At 40.8% G+C, this 23,191-nt stretch overlaps 1 protein-coding gene across 1 annotated transcript in view; it reads right to left on the bottom strand.

Moving 5' to 3' along the window:
- Nucleotides 1–486: 486 nt before the first annotated feature.
- LARGE1 (LARGE xylosyl- and glucuronyltransferase 1) overlaps nucleotides 487–23,191 on the bottom strand; it is an 851,853-nt gene continuing 829,148 nt past the window's right edge. Inside the window, exon 15 of the transcript XR_010156081.1 lies at nucleotides 487–898. The gene's annotated coding sequence lies outside the window, so the exon portion shown is untranslated. The remainder of the gene's footprint in view (nucleotides 899–23,191) is intronic.

The raw sequence follows: 23,191 nt of genomic DNA on the forward strand, positions 1-23,191 counted from the left end.
CAATTTCTTTTTTTATTTGAACAATGCAGTACAATATTTTTAAATGGGAAGATTTTAGAATGGAAACTTGAAAAAGGGTTCTGTATTCAGTGCCATAAAAAAGAAAGCACATGAGATTGGGAGTCAGGGCATTCGACTGTGTGACCTCAGGCAAATCACTTCCCTCCTCTGGGTCTCTGTTCCTCCTCTGTAGAATGAGGGGTTTGGGCCTAGTCAATGGTTTTCCCATTACTTTCCAGTGCCCCAGGATTTGCCAGAGGTGGCTCAGGTGCCATCGCAAAGTGTATGTGCATGTGTTGGGGCAGGGGGCGGTGAGGCGTGGAGAGACAGAGATAGAGAAATAAAGACAAATACAAAGAAGGTTAAAAGGAGAGAGAGAAGGAAGGAGAAAAGAACTGAAGGCGGAGAAAGAGAGGGAGAGAGAAAAAGAGAGAGGGAAAAGATTTTCTTTTGTAAAAGAACCACTTTATTCAGATATGATTGACATGCAAAAGAGAGAGATTTCTAAGATCCATGCGGCTCAGCTATTCTAAGCAGAGGCAAGTAGCAACAGAAGCTAGACGACTGGCTTTAAATTTGTACCCTGTGTGTTGCGGGGAGGCAGTGGAGAAGCACCTGGCTGAAAGTTAGAGAACTTGCCATCGGCAAGAACAGATTCAGCCTGAACTCCAGCCATCTGGCCACACACCGGTACCTCCATGCTGGACTCCAGAGACACACTGATGCTTCCAGTCCTTTGTGTCGAGCAGAACAGGCATGAGAGGAGGACCAGCTGACTGGCCTTTCTTCAGGCTCTGTGAGACTGGATGCTAAGTTCCAGCAGCAATCCTGGTCACCTTCTGCTTGGACTGGCTCCGCTACACTGGGAGAGGGGCTCCCTCTCCTGGTTTTCAAGCCCCTGGAAGGAGAGCAGAGCTTAACTTCCAGAAGCAGATCATTGCTTTCTTCAAAACCATCTCCATCTGGACTTCAGAGGAGTAAGCATACCATAATCAGTGAAAGAAGGCATTTGAAAGCACTGCTTGGTCTATAAAATGCTATATCACATAGTGGCTGAAAAATAGTCATTGAAAGAATACATTCTTTTGACTTTTCCTTTCAAAGAAGAAACGAGATAATGGCAAACATTTACCTTGGCATTACTAGAGATTTGGGTTCAAATCCCAGCTTTACCACTTAAATAGTGTGTGTGATCTTAAGCAATAATGATAATGATAGTAATAATTAATAATAATACACTTGTGCACCAGCCTCTCTGCTAAGTATTTAACCTTCATTTTCTTATTGAATTCTTTCAGTGACACTTTAAGATAGGTATTAATACCTCCATTTTAAAGATAGAGACGTACGGGCTCAGAGAAGCTAAGAAACTTACTAAAGTCACACACTCTAAGAGTGCCAGGGTCAGGAGTTGAACCCAGATCCACATCCACATTCTTTGAAAAGCATTGCTTTTAACCATTCTAAAAGACTTCTCTGAGGCCAGGCGCAGTGGCTCATGCCTGTAATCCCAGCAGTTTGGGAGGCCAAGGCGGATGGATCACGAGGTCAGGAGTTCGAGACAAGCCTGGCCAAATAGTGAAACCCCGTCTCTACTAAAAATACAAAAAATTAGCCAGGCGTGGTGGCGGGCACGTGTGATCCCAGCTACTCAGGAGGCTGAGGCAGGAGAATCGCTTGAACCTGGGAGGCGGAGGTTGCAGTGAGCTGAGATCGCATCACTGCACTCCAGCCCGGGCGACAATGCGAGACTGTCTCAAAAAAAAAAAAAAAGACTTTTCTGTCTACTGAAGTTCAGTTCTCCCTGTCTTGTGAGATGATCATGAGGATCAATTGGACCAATTTATATGTCCTGTCCTGAAATCCAGAACCTGGAATGTATCACTAAAAGCAAGTGGAACAGAGAAAACCATGGCTTTTTACATGGAGGGAAATCTTTTATTATTAATACTAAAGCACACCTGTGGTTGTGATTTTTGTGATTGGGTCACCTCATTATGGGCAGGTAGCATTTTAATCCCTTGAGATTGTGCTTAAAGATTTTTACCACCTTTGAAATGGAAATTCTTCTTCTTTCCCCCAAATATCTCCATTACGCTGCTATACTAGCAGGACGGGCAAAGCACATTCAAGACAGACAGAGTTGGGGCCGGGCACGGTGGCTCACGCCTGTAATCCCAGCACTTTGGGAGGCTGAGGCGGGCAGATCACGAGGTCAGGAGATCGAGACCATCCTGGCTAACACGGTGAAACCCCGTCTCTACTAAAAATACAAAAAATTAGCTGGGTGTGGTGGCGGGTGCCTGTAGTCCCAGCTACTTGGGAGGCTGAGGCAGGAGAATGGCGTGGACCCAGGATGTGGAGCTTGCAGTGAGCCGAGATGGCGCCACTGCACTCCAGCCTGGGCCACAGAGCAAGACTGTGTCTCAAAAAAATAAATAAATAAAAATAAATGACAGAGTTAGGAATTCTGCAATGCACTCCTCTGGCTGTGGCCACTGCTCCCAGAGTGACTATTTCTGCTCATTCATTCATTGCTCCTCTGGGAATTGGTAGTCTCCATCACTGTGTTGCCAGGCAACCAAAACAGCACCTGCCTCAGGAGGTGAACAAACCAATCAAAACACTTGAAGGAAAAGCTTTACCTGGTTGGCCTCCAAGATGGAAAAGGGGCTCTCTGGGTGGACTCAGGGCTGTGGCTGCTGGGATCAGCATCAGAGCTGGAGGGAACCCAGGAAACTAGAAACCTCTCATTTTTGTGACTTAAGTGGAGGCGTGTTTGACTGTGAAGTCCACAAGGTTACAAAGAAACTCTGTGGCAGAGCCAGGAGGACAAGTTGGATCTCCCAGTCCTAGTCTAGTGTTTCATCCCTTATACCTCATCGCCATCATTTCAAGTCATGTGTGTGGCACTGTCTATGTATGAGACTCCTGCTTGCAGTGTGAGGGATGCAGAAGCCATTTAGACGCCATTCCTCATTCGGCCGTCTAACAATGCTTTATTTCACTTCCATAATGAAGGCAATGAAGCATAGTGATGAAAGATTCAGGCACTCACAGCCAGACAGAGCACAGGGTTCAGCTCAGCCCGTTACTACTTATGGGAGAATGGATATTACTTAACCTGTCTGTGTCACGTTTTCTCAAATAAACTGATGTTAAGTATGAGAATTAAAGCACAAAGGAAAGTTCGGTAAATGTTGGCCATCGTTGGAGATAACACTTGGGGCTCTTGAACTTAGATTCTGAAACTGGGCTGCCTGGGCTCAAGTCTCAGCTCTGCCTCATACTCACCACATGATCACTGCCAAGTGACTTACAATTTCCAGGATTGGTTTCCCTATCTGTAAAATGAGTGTAATAATCGAACCTATTAGGTTCATTATGAGCTAAAATAATTTCATATGCATAAAGTGCTTAGAATACTTTCTGGTACACCATAAGTACCCTATAAATTTTAGCTAATATGATCCATCAACAAATATTTATTGAATACATTGTATGTACTAGGCACTGACCTAGGAGCTCTAGATATAAAACAAATCAAAAAAATAGGTAAATGTCTCTCTGCTTCATGCAACTATGACTGTTATTACATTCTTTTTTTTTTTTTTTTTTTGAGACGGAGTTTTGCTCCTGTTGCCCAGGCTGGAGTGCAATGGCGCGATCTTGGCTCATGGCTCACTGCAACCTCCACCTCCCAGGTTCAAACTATTCACCTGCCTCAGCCTCCCAAGTAGCTGGGATTACAGGCATGCGCCATCGCACACCGCTAATTTTGTATTTTTAGTAGATGGGGTTTCTCCATGTTGGTCAGACTGATCTCGAACTCCCGACCTCAGGTGATCCACCCGCCTCGGCCTCCGAAAGTGCTGGGATCACAAGCATGAGCCGCCGCTCCTGGCCTGTTATTACATTCTTAATAAAGTCTGTTTATTTCTCAATTCCTGCAAGGACCTGCAATTCCTGCAAGCATCTTAAATGCCCAGTATGTGTTTGGTTCACATTTGTATTACCTGTGCTTGGCACTGGGCCAGGGGTCTAGTACATGTTCAGTAAATATTTGTTTAATGAATGCTGGGCACTGTGCTATGTATAGAACAATGGTTTGCAACAGAGATGACTTCGATCCCTCTGGGGATATCAGGCAATGTCTAGGGATATCTTTGGTTCTCACAGCTTGGGGGGTGGGTTAGAGAAGGTGGTGGTGGTGGTGCTACTGGCGTCTAGTGGGTAGAGGCAAGTGATGCTGCTAAAATCCTAAAGCAACCAGCACAGCCCCCATAACAAAGAATTACCCAGCCCCAATATCAATAGCAACAAACTGAAAAGCCCTGGTAATAGAACAGAGATAAACAAAGCCTTGTAATGACCCCTTCCCTCCAAAAGCTCTTGTTCTGTGCAACTGTGAGAGCATAGCACACTAAGTACTGTGCAGGGGGCGGGACTGTGAGAACATAGAGAAGAGGCACCTGAACAGCTGAGGCTTCTGGCAGAGGTGGTGTCTGAGGGGAATCTTCAAGAACATGTGTGAGTGTTCCAGGCACATTTTGTGTGTTCTGGGAGAAGTTATAGGACTTGGGGAAATGTGCAGGAAGGGTGAACAGCATGAGCAAAGGCTCGAAAGTAAAAAGTAGTTTGGGTTTCTTAAAGTGCAACAACAGAACAGGAGTGGGAGCAGAGGCTTGGCAGGCAATCGTGGAGAGCTGGGCGTGATGTGATCAGCCAGAATTTCCAAAGTCTGTTTTCTAAACACTAGTCCTTCAACACATGCCAGAAATAAAAAATTTAAAAAAATAAAAAAAGCCAACATCAAATAAGAATGAGAAAGTAGTGAATGCTACCTCCTACCCTTTTGGAGATTTGCAAGACATGTTGGTATCATGCAGCCTCTGACAAATCCTGCAGTAAAGAAACTTGATTGATTTCATTTAGTTTAACCCAGAGTCTTCCAAAGGTTTTTGACCATGAAAACTTCTTTCCCAGACACTTATGTACCTGGATTCTACAGACCCCACTTTGGGAAGAGGAGCCACAGGCTATGAAGATATTTATGGGTTGCCTTTAAGAAATACAGTGGCTGGATTTGAGTTTTGGGAAGATCTCTCTGGCTCCTATGTGAAAGTGGATTCAGTAGGTAGGAGATGTTTATACACGTTGTTAAAGTGTGTGTCATGATGCTGTGATGTATTGATTCCTGGGCTGTCTCCTCCACTAGACTCTGAAATTTTTGTTGTAGGGGGCACATTTGTCGATCACTGTATCCCAGTGCCTAGATAAGCTGGACAGATAATAGGCACATGCTCCTATTTTTAAATGAATACATGCATATTGTTTTCAGGCATTGTACTACACATTGAGGCTGAACAAGACACATGGAGCCCCTGTTCTCACACAGTTAACAGACCAGCAAGCATGTAGAAGATACTTTATATTAATACATGTTTATGGACTGGTGGAATGACTAGCATAATAAATAAGACAGAAAGTGGCAAGGATCAGAAATTGGGAAGGGCCTATGAATCTGTACTGGAAACTAGTTACTTGATTACTTCTGATGTCCAGGGGCCCACATTTGGGAACTGCTGTGCTGCCAGTCAGAGATGAGGTCTCTTTAATTGGCCTGCCAAGATCAAGGCCCCAGCCTTCCTACACTGGCTGTTCCTGACTCTTCCCACGTGGGGCTATCAAGCCTCTGGATTCTCTGTTCTGGAGCTACTACCCGGCCGTTTCTGATCTTGTTTTGATCCTCTAAATGCAGCTTGGAGCACTACAGGTCCTTTATAGCCCAAACCCTGATGGGAACCATCACTTTACTGGACACCAAGTGGGTTGCTTGCTTCTGGTTTCCACCTCCCTGCCCTCCCCATGCAGAACGTACTCCTCCCTCATGGGACACCATCACATCCCTGGGTCCAAAAGACTGTCTCTCGAGATCTGCTCAAAAATGCCTATGAGGCAAAACATATTTCTGTTTTAATGTAGGCTGTGTACACAGTTAAGCTCTGTTTTATTTTTGATGTGCAAATTAAAAAGAAAAAGAGGAGGAGGAGGAGAAGGAGGAGGAGGTGGGGGAGGAGGAGGAGATGTCTGTATGGTATTTTAAGAGAGGCTGGAGCACTTTTCTTCATTTTGTCCTGGATAGGATTTTCCAGGGAAATGAAAAAGAATAAAAAGGCCCTGATTGACTGGTTCATGGCAAGGGGAATCATTTTCTTAGCTGGCTGATCAGGAGACAATAGATAGTTGTGATTGACTTAACTGGTGGTTTTTAAATTCCTGCTGGTGGAAAAACTTCACCAGAATCATTTGGGAAGCTCATAAAAAAGTGATGCTCAGGTCTCATCTGAGATTTATTGAATCAGGGCTCTAAAGGTAAAGTACCAGAATGTATATTTCTAAAAATATTCCCTGGAGATACTGATACATAGCCTGGATTGGTGGGTGGTGGGCTAGTGTGGGTCAGTGATGGAGCACTTCTCAGCTTGGCACAATCTCATTCTCTCATAAAGTCAATTCTGACTCTCTCTCCCAAGTCTAAATCCAAACTCAGCGTCACCCACCCCAGACCACAGGGCATAGCCTGAAGACCTTTTCTCATCCATTCTCCGGTCCAGCTCATGCCAATGAAGGTTGTTCGTAGTCCTGGCTGTCAAACACTGATCTATGAAACCCCAGGGCTGGCCTTCATTCCAGCTGCACCACCTGTTAATAATGCTCAGCACAGACATTTCTAGGCAAGGGAGAAAACCAGTTTTTCCTGCGGCCGTCTCGAGGGATATACATTTCCTATCATTACAGTTCATAATTTCCCTGATGATGGGAACATCATGTCAACTCTCATCCAATTTAAACAGGTCGTCTGTTGACCGATTTTCTTCCCCCATATGGGATGGGGTAGTTGTGAAATGCCTGCTATTTCTGTTCAGGAAAAGATAGAGGATTTTGTTTTATGTACTTTAAACTTCATTCCTAAAGTTTAAATAAACTTTGCAGACATTTTCTCATTTGCCTTCATCAACAACTCTTTAGTACAATAAAGGGTCTTGCAGGTCCCAATCCATCTCTGTAGAGTGGGGCTGAAATTTGAAGGATCTGTGTGCACACACGTAACCCTGATTATTGAACCCTGGACCAGCCTCTGAATATTAAAAATCATATTTTAGAAGTCCAATCTACCAATCAAAAGGAATTTTAAAGGAGTTTTAAGCTATGCCGGGTTCTCTTGAAGACCAATACATGGAATCCATTTTATAACCTAGAACAATTTTCTAAACTCCTCCTTAACCTTTCCCTCCATTCTCTCCCACCTCTTAGATGCTCTAGAGCCCACCCCTCATAAAGTCTCCTCCACTCTCTCTAACACCCAACCCTGCAACTTTTATTTTTATTTCCTCTTGGCATTCCTTTTGGATCTCTGAGCCTGACTTCCCATTCACATTCTTCATATTCTTTTGAATTTATATCACAAAACCCTACAAATTGGGATAGCAAGCCAAAACATCACTGATTGCTAACCAAGTAAAAAGAAAATTGCGTTAATATGAGTGAGGTAAAGGATTTGGTAGCCGAGAACATATACATGCTAATAAACCTTACCTCCTTCACATGTATGTTTGGGGTTATCATCTGTACTCCAGACAACAGCCCTGCAGACAGCGACTGTAAGTAATACCATTCCTATAATCCTCCCATGGCAGCATGAGGGCATCCACATCTCCTACCTTTCCTAACTAGAAGCTTCCTTCCTGGCTCTCACTCTCTCCCTTTCCCCTTAAACTCATCCGGGCTTATTGTCTGCTCATTCTGGTGATTCATATTATGTTTCTATCCCCTGGACTGATGTCAACAGGAAAGCAGCGTGACTGGCTGAATCAGCTGAGATGTAGCTCAGCACTTGTAAATGTCAGGAGGAGAACATGTGGCTTGGCTTTGTGTCCCCCTCCTCACTCTTCTTCTTTATGGCCAGGATCACCTACTCCTTTATCGGGACCGCTTCCCACCTCTCTCCTCCATAGAATTCCACTCATTCATACATTGTTGTGAGTTGCAATAAAGTACCTTTGATATGATTTTCCTCCATAATCATGACCGCAATGTGAGTCATGATCTGAGCAAGGAATGGCCTTAAGAAAAATAAATATATAAAAGTCATTGTTCCGGCTGGGTGTGGTGGCTCATGCCTGTAATCCCAGCACTTTGGGAGGCCGAGGTGGGCAGATCACTTGAGGTCAGGAGTTCCAGACCATCCTGACCAACATGGTGAAACCCCATCTCTACTAAAAATACAAAAATTAGCCAGGTGTGGTGCCGCGTGCCTGTAGTCCCAGCTACTCAGGAGGCTGAGGCCAGAGAATTGCTTGAACCAGGGAGACGGAGGATGCAGTGAGCCGAGATCACACCACTGCACTCCAGCCTGGGCAACAGAGTGAGACTCCATCTTAGAAACAAACAAACTAACAAACAAACAAAAAAGAAAAAAAGAAAAAAATCATAGTTCCATAATAAGCAGATCTACAGAGGAGAAAGGGTCCTTTGTCTTTAGTCTTATATCTGGGAAGTAAGTGAAGGGGGTCCTTGCCCCAGGGGCCTGGATTACTTTAGTCCAGCATGTTTTCTATATATTTGACATTTACTGAGTTTTTATTCTGCACCAGATACTGTTCTAAGTGCTTTACACATGTTAACATTTAAAATCATCATAACACAGGCATGTGATAGTTATTCATATTATCTACATTTTGCTGATGAGGAATCCCAAGCTTAGCGAGCTTATGTAACTTGGCCAAAGTTACTCAGGCAATGAGTGTTGGAACCAAGATTTAAATGCGTACCAGTGTTATAGCCTGAACTATTAACCATTATGCAACACCTGCTTCTCTCTTTTAATCCAAGTAGCTAATTGGATTCTTTACCAAGAGACAGTGATAGCCACCATTTCAGTGAAATAGCTATGTTTCTGTAGCTAGGTAAAGTCTTGGTAGGGAGGGAGATATGGTAGCTATTATGTGATAGAGTTGGAATCAAGTCCAGATCTTCTTACTCCAAATACCGTGGTCTTCTAACTTTAGAATAGTTGAAGAATTTCATTAGTAGTGACAAAGAAAATCCTGTGTCTATCTGTAGGAGGATTTACTTAATTTGTTTTATCAAAAAATGTATTTGATCTTCCTTAGGTGAATCAGTCACCTGGGCCTCATTTCCTCTGCTTCTGTTTCCTACAATTCTACACCATGTGGTGAGAAATTGTCTCATTATTCCTCAATGCTCCAGTGAGGAATCCTAAGTAAAACAGCCCTCATTGTATAGATAAGGGGACCGAGGCTTGGAGAATGTTAGTAACTTTCCATAATTACATAGCTAGTAGGTGGTAGAACCTGAATAATTGTTGAAAGGATCTTGGAGGAGAAAGATTTATGACAATTCTTATTTACTCAATGAAGACTTCTTTGAAAAGCTTTGCACTGACTATTATAGTAAATATGGTCTTGAGTAATTAAATCTATAATTCTATTTTCTTTCACAGTATCACATTCCTTCCTCTTCAAAGATGCTTCTCATAGCTGTTATAATTGAATAGGATTAGAGAAACATAACAAATGGAAAATTTTCCTTTCATGAGCTCTGGGGACTATCCACCTAAAATGTGTCTTCCAGATAAGATGATGTCATGCAGATTAGACATATCCTTAGAGAATGATAACATGTTTACTGCGAGTGAGTCACCTTCCTTTGGGATGTCAGAATTAGGCAATATCAAATCTAATAAACATCGATAGGCTGGAAAGAATTCTAATGTATTCAACAAGGTCAAAGAAATTCAGTGTCTAAGGCAAGGGCAGTAGTAACTTGAATCTATTTCTCCTCTACCTGACCTTGAAACTCATTTTCAACCCATGATTTCAAAAATATTAGGAAACAGGAAATAATAAGTTATACTGTTAGGAAATAAGTCTCCCTAACTGATTGGATAAGATATTTCTCTGGCACTTAAATCAGAGTACGTGACTTCTTCCTTAATTCCTATTTGAGAAAGTGTCAGAGTAAACACACCCATGTCACTGGAGATACACACAATTCTGCTTGATGGTGACAGTATACTTGTGATGGGATTTATTATAAGTAGATTAGTTCTAGTAGCTTAGTTCTTGGCTTCAGCTATGTGGCCTTGTGGATGCAATTTTCATTCTCTGTTCCAAGGACTTGTGTTTTGTAATTTCTTTTTTCTTTTTTTTTTTTTTTTTTTTTTTTTTTGAGACGGAGTCTCGCCCTGTCGCCCAGGCTGGAGTGCAGTGGCGCGATCTCGGCTTACTGCAAGCTCCGCCTCCCGGGTTCACGCCATTCTCCTGCCTCAGCCTCCCGAGTAGCTGGGACTACAGGCGCCCGCTACCACGCCCGGCTAATTTTTTGTATTTTTAGTAGAGACGGGGTTTCACCGTGTTAGCCAGGATGGTCTCGATCTCCTGACCTCGTGATCCGCCCGCCTCGGCCTCCCAAAGTGCTGGGATTACAGGCGTGAGCCACCGCGCCCGGCCGTGTTTTGTAATTTCTAGGATTCTTCTGAAGATATTTTTGAGTACCTAATTGGATGTGTGTGTATCTGTTTTGAAGCACCAGATTTTCATGAATACTGAAAGGAAAACTTCAGATTTATTCTGTCAATGGGATTTTTCCTGCTGTCCGTGGTGCTGAATTGTATTATACAAGTCCTTCAGATTTCAAGTGTGAATATTTCAGCTGGAAGAGGGAAAGGTAAAAGGGAAAGAGTTAGACTTCATAAAAGCCTACAGATCTGTCAAATAGTGTTTATCCATATGTCTATAAACAAAATAAACACAAATAAGCTTAAGATAAGCCATATAGCTATAGAAATTGTAACTTTTTTGAGAGACTCTTTCTTCTTTAGCGTTGTATCTTAAGAGCTGGGATGTTACTTGACCCAGAGTTCATTCTCAATGGATTTTCTTTTTAGTGAATAGTGAATAAATTCAGTCACAGTGCTCAAAGAATTGGATACATATTTAATGCTCAAGTGGGAGATCTCTGGAATCAGACTGCCAGGGTTCCTATCAGGGTTGTACTACTCACTGGCTGTGTGACCCTGAGCAAGTCATGTCACTTCTACCCAGTAAGACTATCTCAAAAGGTTGCTATGAGGATCAAAAGAGTTAATACACAAGAAATGCTCAAAACTGAACCTGCAACAGTGTAAGTGCTATGTATTATTGTTATTATTATTATTACTCCTTGTTTGCATTCCTTTTCAAAAGGAGATTTAGGAATAGTACATACAAGTTACATAATAATGATTAAAGTTATTGAGTGCTTATTATGTACCAGGCATACTAATTTACTAATTACTTACAATACTACATGATCTAGGTACTACTATTATTCCCATTATAAAGTGAGGAACCTCATAGAGTGCCTAAGTAACTACCCCAGAGTCATATAGTACTTTTGGCACTCAGATTTAAACCTAGGCTGTTTAGAAATCTGGGCTCTTATTTAGGTTTTATAAGACTAATACATCTAAATAAGACGCCATTTTACTGCTTCTTAATATTTGGATTCCCTAATGTTAGTAATGTAGAGAGCAGATTGGATATGAAAGGGGCATTTTCTATAAGTGATCAAGTCTTTCTTTAATACTGAGCTATAACAGCCTCACAATAAAACGAGATGAATTTCCAATATTTTAATCTTTTTTCCTTGAGGGGATAGAAAGAGAAGGGGTATTTGTCCATGCCTTTTCCAATCAGCACAATTAGCATGTAGATCCTAAACATATATTATGCATATTTTACCTGATCAACTTAACACAGGGATTAGAACATTTTATGCTTCTTGGTTTACTGTCTTCACCTCTAATTCAGTTATTAAAATAATTCTGATGGTGCAGTTTAAGGTTCATTTCATCGTTAGTCTAAATTTTAATAATACTGAACATTCTTCACTTTACATTTCACTTATACACTGAGTATAATAATCTGTAATTCATGTCCATCTAGGATTAAGGTGTTTACGCACAATTGTTTCGTTTCCTTTTTTTTTTTTCAAAACTAGTCTCCTTTTGAGTGAAATCTGAACTGCATGTACTATTTGCAATTTGCAGTAGAAGACTGGCGTAAAAAAGAAATAATGAAAGCTATATTAGTATTGTCCCAGAAAATAACTGGTAATGGTGTAATCAGTTTTCTCCGGTGATTTCTCTTTCCCTAGTTTTGACTGCTTTGCCTCCATCCATCTGAATGGAAAAAAAATGCTGAGTGCTTTTGCTGATTGCTGTTGGTCATGGACTACATTAACTAGAGTCCTGCAGCTTTACAGATAATTTGGTTTACACCTCTAAGTCTGCCAAATTGTCATCATTTAGCCATATTCATATGAGGGTCTTTCCTCATTAGTCAGTGATAGGCATAGCTATAATACATCTTTAGCGAGAAATGTACCAGGAAGCTCAGGCAGTAGGAGCCAATATTTATTGAGCACCTACTATGTGCCAGGACCCAGGTTAAGTTCTTTGCTACATTATCTAATTTAATCCATGTAATAATCCATTACAACATGTACTGTTATTATACCCATTGTATAGGAGGAAGATACTGAGGCACAGAAAAATAAGTTAACATGTCCATGGTCATACCAGTTAGTTATGAAAATTACTGACCAGGATTTGAAGGCAGGCAGTCTGACTCCACAACCAATGCTGTCTGTCACTATATTGTATTGCCCTCTATGTACTCATGTTTTTTGAATCCTTACAAATCAATTCAACAACATTGAATTAGCCTTTATTTTGTGCCAGGGACTGTGCAAGATACCAGAGATGCTAAGATTATTAAGATGTAGTCTCTTCCCCTAAATTACTCATGACTTAGTGTGAAATTTGTTGTAATAAAGGCAGAGAGGGTCACAGAAAAGTAAGTGACTGCCTCAAAGGAGAGGGTTAGAGGCGAGGTCAGGGCAAGCTCCACAGATGAGATGTCTCTTGATCTAAGTTTTAAAATGTGAGAGAAAACATCACGTGCAAAGTCATGGAAGTGTGAAACTACGTAACACCTTAAACAGGTGAGAGACAACACAGCACACTAACTACAAGCATGGATGCTGGAGCTGGATGGCCTGGGCTTGAACCTGGCTCTACTTGGTGTCAGTGTTGAGTTCCTTAGCTTCTTGTGCCTCAGTTTCTCATCTATGCCATGAGGATGGTAATACTAGTAACTCCCTAGTAGTGTAGGGTGGTGATTAAATGATTAAGGTACATAAAGTGCTTAGAGGCAGCGGTGCCTGACATAAGTCTCCATGATATCTAGTTATCGTTCTTTTTTTTTTTTTTTTTTTTTTTAGACAGAGTCTCACTCTGTCACCCAGGCTGGAGGACAGTGGCGCGATCTCGGCTCACTGCAAGCTCCGCCTCCTGGGTTCACGCCATTCTCCTGCCTCAGCCTCCCAAGTAGCTGGGACTACAGGCGCCCGCCACCACGCCCGGCTAATTTTTTGTATTTTCAGTAGAGATGGGGTTTCACTATGTTAGCCAGCATGGTCTCGATCTCCTGACCTCATGACCTGCCCGTCTTGGCCTCCCAAAGTTCTGGGATTGCAGGCGTGAGCCACCACACCTGGCCATCTAGTTATCATTCTTATTACCTACAACTTTTATTATTTTTGATGCCTATTAACTCCTCACTGCTATGTTACTGATAAGATAGACTAGACTGGATCACACTCTATTATTTGTTTTCAAGTGTCTCTAAGCTTTTCAGAGGTACCAACCCAGTTCGTTTAAGGAAACTCTAGTTTCCTTACAAAGTTGGTTGGCAATAAATGAGTTGTCCATTCTGCTTAGAAGAACCTAGCAAGTAGTGCTGCTTGGAACTTTCCCCTTAAGACATAATTTTACTCTGAGCCCCCAAGAAAAGAAGAAGGAAGGAAAAGATGAACAGGAATGACTCGTTGAGGGCAAAACCCATGAAAATTGATCATGGCTCTTTTCTCCGACAATGGCATCATTGGCCTGGCAGAGCACAAGAGAGCTATCAGGGGGACTGTCCTCTTGCATGTGCTCAGGAACTTGTCCTCATTGCCTCCAGGTGCTGGGTTTCTTAGAGCCAGAGGTGGCAGGCATGTGGAGGGAAGGCTTCTGTGGATCCTCCCCTCTTCCTCTCAAATGTTCCTTTGTAGATTTAAGAATTAAAAAGTGCAGCAAAATTTATTTTATACTTATAGCCCCAGGAAACATGAGTTTTAGTCTTAGCTTCGACATTCACTGAGTAATAATTATTGCAAGCACTTATGTAGTGTCTACTATGTGCCAGATGTTTTTGAATCATGTTACTTGCATCACCTCATTTAATTCTTACAAGAGCTCAGTAAGTTGGTATATATGTGTATTTGTCAAGCTTAGCTAGGTTATGCTGTGATAACAAACAACCACCAGATCTCAGTAGTTTGTTTCTCACTCGTGCTCTTTGTTCGTTGTAGGTTCATGGGAATTCCGTTCCACTCTGTCTTCACCCCAGGATGCAGGCTAAGAAAATGACCTTCATACAGAATGTTTCAGATTTTATGTCAGAGAACAGGAAAGGGCAAATCTCACATTAGCTCTTAAAAGCTTCCACAAGGGGATGACACAGTCACTTCAGCTCACATTTCATATCCAGACCTGACTTCGCGTGGGCATGGAACACATGGCTTATGTGCCTAGAAGTGGAAGAATCAGAATACTGGTGAACAGCTCTAATGACTAATATCATATATAATTATTAGCAGCATTTTGCAGATGAGGACGCTGAAGAACAGAGAGATTAAGTAACTTGCCCAAAGTTACATAATTTATAAGTGGCAAATCTGGGATTTGAATTCAGGCAGTTAGCTCCAGAGAATACTCTTAACTGCTGTCCATAAGCCTTTTCCGAGGCACTGAACCTCGGTTCAGTTTACCCATCTGTAAAATGGGAAAAGCAACTTTTCTTCTATACCTTACAGGGATGCACTCAGAAGTCATCCATCCATCCATCTATCCATCCGTTCATCCGTTCATCCGTCTGTCTTCCATCCATTCATCCATCCATCCATCCATCCATCCATCCACTCTTGTAGTAATTGGCACACAGTTCTGGACTGAACTGTTTTGCCTCAGAATTCATATGTTGGATCCCTATTCCCCAGTGTGAGGTATGTGGACATAGGGCCTTTTGAAGGCAATCACTCTCTCTTTGCCATGTGACAGCATAATGAGAAAGTGGCCATCTACTAGTCAGGAAGAGAACCTTAACCAGGAACTGAATTAGCTGGCACCTTGATCTTGGACTTCCCAGCCTCCAGAACTGTGAGAAATAAATGTCTATTGTTTAAATCACCCAGTCTATGCAGCAATCTATAGCTGCCTGAACAGATTAATACTGATACAATAGAAAGTAACTGGAAAAGATTCTTTGGATTAGGATGTCAGGGAAGGACCATCTCCAGAAGTAACCTGTGAACTAAGTTTTGCATGTGAAGACCTAGGAAGGAGAAAGAATGATAAGTAAAAGACTGAGGCAGGAATGAGCATGGCATCTTTGAGGAATAAAGGGAGTCAGAGTAGCTGGAATACAGTGATGAGGAAGAAAACAGTAGACAATATGGGTGCAGGGGGAAGCAGAGGCCAAGTCATAAAAGAAAGATAAAATATACCAGGGATTTTTACAAACTTTTTGAGAGATTAACCCTTTTTGAGAATCTGCTGAAAACTATGGACATGCTCATCAGAAAAGACCACATTCATATGACATTTTGCATAAAATACCAGAGGTTTTGTAGCCTTCTACCCTCATGTCTATCCAGAACCTAGACTGGGAACATCTGACAAATATAAAGACACTTTGAATAGCACATAGGGAAAGGGAGGGGAGAAAGAGATTTTCATTGTCTGCAAGCTTTCTCTGTGCTGGGAATTCTGCCAGTTATGATAGATTAATTATTTAACATTTTCCATGATCCCATTTTATAAATGATAAGATTCAGGGAGATTCAGGGAGGCTAAGCAATATGCTTTAGGCTAAATGGGTAATAGACAAAGAATTTAAATCGAGGTCAGCTTCACTCCATAGATACTATTGTTGTTATTGTTGTTGTTATTATTATTATTATTAGGTGTAGGGTCTAGTTTTACCCTGCCAAGGGTATTTTAATTATTTGGTGGAGGCTCTACATTTTCAACCAGCCAAGAGTATCCATTTCCTTTTCACTGGCTCTAGTTGAACAGCAGAGCAGCTCAGATTCTAAGTTTCCATTTCTCTACTGCCACACTGATTATAATGTCGGCCTTTATTACTCCCAGCAGAGCAGTGAAATACAATCCCTACACCACTACTAATTAAGGCAGCTTCAATTCTATCTACATGTTCTTCCTCTGTGCAGATGCCAGCAGATCTGTTCCAAGACCCTTCCGGTTGTTTAGTATTCTGCTCAGAGGAGTCATTTGCTGATCATCTTCTTTCTTAATTAGGGATCTAATGTATTGCAGCTGACCCTTGAACAAGAGAAAGATGGAGACCTGGCTGGAAAGGAGGTGTGACCATTCATTTCAAGGTAATCAGCTTTGAAGCTGCTTGACATCCGCTATTGATTTTCTTGTGCCTGGAAAACCTCCTGAGAAAGGTTTCTGATCTCAGAAGTCTGAGCAATCTATGCATTTACTTATTCACTCACTGTGCAAGACCAGGAAATGGCCTGCAATGAAATGAGCAGAGAAATACCTTCTCTGAAAAACCAAATGCATGGGAATGATTTCAAAGCTCCTTCCGGACCACAATGAAGGAGAGATAGTTAGCAACAGACAAGTTCCCTCCCCTCCATAAAGCCTTATACAGAAACTAATACTTAATAAACTATCTTGGGAGGCTGAGGTGGGTGGATCACAAGGTCAGGAGATCGAGACCATCCTGGCTAACACAGTGAAACCCCGTCTCTACTAAAAATACAAAAAATTAGCCGGGCGTGGTGTGGGCGCTTGTAGTCCCCGCTACTTGGGAGGCTGAGGCAGGAGAATGGTGTGAACCTGGGAGGCGGAGCTTGCAGTGAGCTGAGATCATTCCACTGCACTCCAGCCTGGGTGACACAGTGAAGCCTCCGTCACAAAATAAAAATAAAAATAAAAATAATAAACTACCATTTACAGTAGACACTCTAAATATATCATTTCTAATATAAAAACACTGTTGGTTTTATTGCTTTTTCTTATGAATGGGGAAATTAAGGCTTAGAGATGTGAATTACTTTGCCCATTGTCACACAGCAAGTAAATACCTGAAGTGGGGAGGAAAACCCATGTCAACGTGAGTCTCAAGTCTCTGTTCTTTCACTATGCTAGGCTGCCATAATTTTCTAGGTATGCATTTGCCTTCCTTGACTTTTCACTTGTTGTAATTTTGGGCCAGTTAAGTCAGCATCATTCAGAGATAGGGACTCCCTGCTGATGGAATTTGTCTTCCTTAGGTGTCATATCCAAGTAATTACAGAGTGCAGTAGAGCTAGATTACAATACTACACATTGTCAGTAGGTGTCACTATCTTATCTAAAGTGATTATTTGTTCAAAAGTACTCACTGAGCACTTGCTATATGAAAGTCTCTAAGGATACAGTCATGAACTGACAGAGTCTCTGTTTCACTCAGCTTACATTTCAGTAGGGGAAAGTCTGAACCATGAAAAAATATATAATATATCATATAGTGATCAGTGGAATAAATAAATGCTGAGATTTAAGGCTAAATTAATCAGCTTTGTGAGTTCAAAGTGTGTTGAATGAGGGAGGACTGTCTCTAGTGACACGAAACCAGCTGCCACACAATGTAAGAGGTCATCTCTTGAGAAAGGTCCCTGCCACTGACTCAGTTCAATCAAGCAATGAAAATGATCAGTACTCCCACTTCCACAGTGAAACAGATTGGGAAAGGAAAACCTCCCAGCAAGAGTTTACAGGGTTTACTGCCTGAGTGCTCTACTTAAAACCCTTAGCTGTCACCTATAGAATAAGTCCCAATCTTAGCACAATCTACCAGGCCCCTCATGATCTAATTTGCCTCTTCAGCCTGATCTCCAGCCATATCTTCCTTACACTTTACACCCCAGTAAACCAGAACTGCTTTTCGTCTCCCACATGAGTTTGCTACTTCACTCCTATAGCCCATTGTTGAAAATGACCATTCCTTTGGAAAGTCATGTTTATTTTTTCTTATTTATTTAATCTCTACTCCTCTTTTAAGATCAAATTCAGTTATCGCCTCCTCAAAGAAGTCCTCCTTGGTTTCCCCAAGCTGAGTTAGGTACACTCTCTGATACTTCTTCAGCATCTTTGAATTCCATCCCTTGACTTCCATAATGTTTTATGATTGGCTGTTTCTGTGTTTAGTTTTCTGCTTGAAGGAAGGAACTAGGTCTTATTGATGTCTATACCCTCATTGCTGTCTGATAGAAATATAATGCAAGGTCAGGCACAGTGGCTCATGCCTTTAATCTCAACACTTTGGGAGACCAAGGTGGGAGGATGGCTTGAGCCCAGGAGTTCGAGACCAGCCTGGACAACATAGTGAGACCTTGTCTCTCGAAAAAAAAAAAAGCCTGGTATGGTGGCTCACACCTGTAGTCCCAGCTACTTGGGAGCTGAGGTGGGAGGACTGCTTGAACCCCAAGAGGTTGAGGCTGCAGTGAGCCGTGATAGCAACACTGCACTTCAGTCTGGGCAACAGAGTGAGACCTGGTCTCAAAAAAAACAAAACAAACAAACAGAAATATAACGTAAGCCACATATGTAATTTTAAATTTTCTAGCAACCACATTAAAAAGTAAAAAGAAACAGATGAAATTAATGTTCATAATGTACTTTATTTAACCCAATATATACAAATACTACCATTTCAACATATAATCAACATGGAAAATTATTAATTAGATAGTTCACATTCTTTTTATTATAACAACATCCTCAAAATCTAGTGAGTATTTTACACTGACAGCACATCTTAATTTATAAGCTAATTTTCATCAAAAATATTTTATCTATATTTAGATTTTATAAAGTATATTCTCAAAAACAGTAGAATTGGCCAGGCACAGTGGCTCACACCTGTAATCCCAGCACTTTGGGAGGCCAAGGAGGGTGGATCACCTGAGGTCAGGAGTTCGAGACCAGCCTTGCCAACATGGCAAAACCCCGTCTCTACTAAAAATACAAAAATTAACTGGGTGTGGTGGCGGGCACCTGTAGTCCCAGCTACTCGGAAGGCTGAGGCAGGAGAATCACTTGAACCCGGGAGGCGAAGATTGCAGTAAGCCGAGATCGCACCACTGCACTCCAGCTTGGGTGACACGGCGAGACTCCGTCTCAAAGAAAAATAAAAAAATAAACAGTAGAATCACATGCTCAAGCTGTTTGAAACAAACTTAAAAGTTTTCTAAAAACAGAATGGAATACCAAAGCATCATTTTCATTTAATTTTTAAATCTATATTGACAAAACTGGCTCATCATTTTAGAACAATCAATTTGACTTTGAATATGCTTTGAAGCCAAAGCATATTCATTTCAAAATCATGTCTGTCCACAGTAAATTCACTAACTCTTATGTCAACACAGTATCAACACTGGGTTCAAACGGGTATTGCAAAAATTGGAAAGCAGCTCTAAATTTACTAATATCAATACAATGTTCTTCAAATTTGTCTTGTCATTTTTGCAGCCAATGTACATAATACTGTCAATTACAATCTTCTGCATATTAATTCACATTAGAAAAACGTGTAATATAATTATTGTTGATTTGTATAATGAAAATTATAATTTCAGCAAATTCTCATACTGGTCTTGCTGGGTCACAAATAAACCTTTTCTTTCCATGAAACTTCAAATTTAGCTTGTTTATATGAGTGTGATAGTGTCTAGGAATGTAAATCACAATGTCATTTTTTGTCTTTGATTTGGTGAATTTTGCTTCAAGCAAATGGAGTTAATAATACAGTAAATTTTTGTATAACTGTTCCACCACACAACTGATGAACACTAGCAAATATCACAAGATGGTTAAGTTAATTGTCTTCTATTTTGTTCAATGGATCCATAACTGGCAGTAATTCACAACTTTTACATGTATATACTGAAGAATTTTAACACCTGTGCACATGAGGCCTTTCACAGAATATGCTTCAGAAAAATATGCTCCAGAGTACAAATATTTTCATAGTACTTAGTGAAATGAAGCAATAAAGATAGTATCAGTCTGTTGTTTTAAATTCCAATAAATTTGGATTTTTAAAAAAAATCTAAAATAGTTTGAACACCATCCACCATGATAGAAAAGTTTTCTTTCCCACATCTAAGTAAAATTCTTCTTTGGCAGATATAAAAGAGTTTAAAATAACTTTGCTACGAGTTCCATATTTTAGGTCATGGGTTAACAGATTTTTGTCTTCTAACTTTGCAAGCATTTTGAGACAACCTGCCCCCAGGTTGGGTAGTGTCTCTATTATTCTCAACTCATTTAAAGCTAAAATGAAGTCCTTTCAATTTATTCATATTTGAATAAATTTATCTTTGATATTGTTAGAAAAGTCTTCAATTATATGGACAATTGTTTGGTGGCATAATTGAAGTTCTTCTACTTTTTTTTTTTTTTTTTTTTGAGACAGAGTCTCTCTCTGTCACCAGGCTAGAGTGCAGCGGCGTGATCTTGGCTCATTGCAACCTCTGCCTCCCGGGTTCAAGCTATTCTCCTGCCGCAGCCTTCCCAGTAGCTGGGATTACAAGCGCATGCCACCACACCCAGCTAATTTTTGCATTTTTAGTAGAGACGGGGTTTCACCATATTGGCCAGGATGGTCTCGATCTCCTGACCTTGTGATCAGCCTGCCTTGGCCTCCCAAAGTGCTGGGATTACAGGCGTGAGCCACCAAACCCAGCCCCACTTTTTGTAAAATATCATTTTTAGTCTTTTCCTTACTACAAGCTTGGATTCTGTTAAAAATCATTTAAATTTTTTGACATTATTTCTGATGCCAGGTGGCTAGTTCAGTTAATCATTTTTTAATTGTTCAGGAGGAACTTATCAAATTCACCAAGTATTTGCTATAAATGTCTCGATATTGTCTATTACATTTTTCTTTCTGTTTTGTTTCTTTCTTTTTTTCTTTTCAAAACAGAGGGTCTCTTAGATTTGTTCTGCTGAAGTAAATTGCAATTATCATTCATTGTAAAGTTTATAATATGCTTTCTTCCACTCCCTTATTTTTTTTCCATTCTAATCATAGTATTAATTTCTGCATCTCCATTATTTTAAGTAGAAAAAATTTGTCCATATTTATTTTTATACTAAAAAATAATTTAATTGTATTATAATTAAAATAATAACAAGTTCTTCAATTTAATTACCAATTAAGATTCACATAGTTACCACAGTAATTGGAGTTATTAATATAAAACATTCAAAGATACATGTTACAATATTGCATTGCTGTGTAGGAAAAAAACATTTAAACTGAATCAATCCATCCACACTGACTGGATCAGTGATGTACTTATGCATAATAGTGGAAGCAACATGTGTACCCAAAAAGTGCATTAGTATACAGCACTGCTATATGAGGCCATGCAAAGGCTAAAGTGAGGTAGAGTTCAATCAAAACAATAATGTTGAGTTTAATAGAAAAGTATTTTATGTTGTTTCCATTTTAAAATTTAAATCTAAATTAATAATACAAATTTTAGGCCGGGCGTGGTGGCTCAGATCTGTAATCCCAGCACTTTGGGAGGCCAAGGCAGGTGGATCACCTGTGGCCAGGAGTTTGAGATCAGCCTGGTCAGCAGGGCGAAACCCCATCTCTACTAAAAATACAAAAATTAGCTGGGCTTGGTGGCACATGCCTGTAATCCCAGCTACTTGGGAGGCTGAGGCAGGAGAATCCCTTGAATCGGGAGGTGGAAGTTGCAGTGAGCCGAGATCGTGCCACTGTGCTCCAGCCTGGGCAACAGAGTGAAACTCTATCTCAATAAAATAAAATAAAATAAAATAAAATAAAATAAAATAAAATAAAATAAAATAAAAATTTAATTTCTCAGTAACATAATCATAGATCAACTGTGTTTAATAGCCACACGTAGCCAGAGTAGCTACTGTATTGGACAGCACAGGCCTAACACACACACACACACACACACACACACACACACATCATTGATATATACCCCAACTTTACATCTGAAACCCAGAAATTAAGACCTAAATATAGTTGCATCATACTCAACCATTCTGTAATCTAGGATCAATTACACAGAGAAGATATCCAATTTTTAATAGACTAGTGGGGATACCAGAGGTTGGAGGGGTCTAGAAAACCTTCTATGGTTGACAGCAGCATGGCATCATGGAAAAAGCACTGCACCTGCGGCCAAATGACTGGGGTTGTAGTCCCCATGCCACAGCTCATTAGCTGTGTGTGTTAGATTTCCCTTCTTCAAAAAAGACAGCTTATAATACTCCACATATTTGCTGTGAGGATCAAATAAAAATATTTCTATTCATAGGTTTTAAAACACAGTCCAAATGTTAGTGTTTTTATCTTGTCTGTGCCAGTAGGAAATCTGTCTCGGGCTGAATGCCACACCATTCAGAAAGTGTCCGTGTCATAGGAAGCAGGATGGCTTTGCTATGTTGTCAGGGAGGCCCGTGTTACTGGCAGAGCATGTGTAGGCTCAGTCAGTACCAGAGAGATGTCCCACTATTAGCCAATCAGTTGCACACAAAATCCGGACACTAGTACTTAATCATACTTTCGTCTGTTTGTTTTTTAGGAGTGGAACTTAATAGTTAAGAGTACAGGCTTAAGAGCCTAGGGTTTTGAATCCCCGACTTTTAGAGAATTTAAGGTTTAGAATTTAGTACTCGTAAGACTCTGAGCACATTAACTTGCCATGTCTCATTTTTCTCATCTGGAAAATGGGGATAATGGTGGGTCCTATTTCACAAGGTTAATTACAGTGTGAGATAATCCTTTGAAAGTATTTAAAAGAGTGCCTGGTACATATTCAGTTCTCAATAAATGGTTAGCAATTGTTATCATCCATGCTGAGTCCCCCATGGATGAGCTTCTGGGAATTTCCCTCTTTTCGTGATTCCTATCCATCTACTTCCTCACGAGTTCCTCTGGGTTCCAAC

This window comes from Pan troglodytes, chromosome 23 (assembly GCF_028858775.2).
Source record: "Pan troglodytes isolate AG18354 chromosome 23, NHGRI_mPanTro3-v2.0_pri, whole genome shotgun sequence".
Lineage (NCBI taxonomy): Eukaryota > Metazoa > Chordata > Mammalia > Primates > Hominidae > Pan > Pan troglodytes.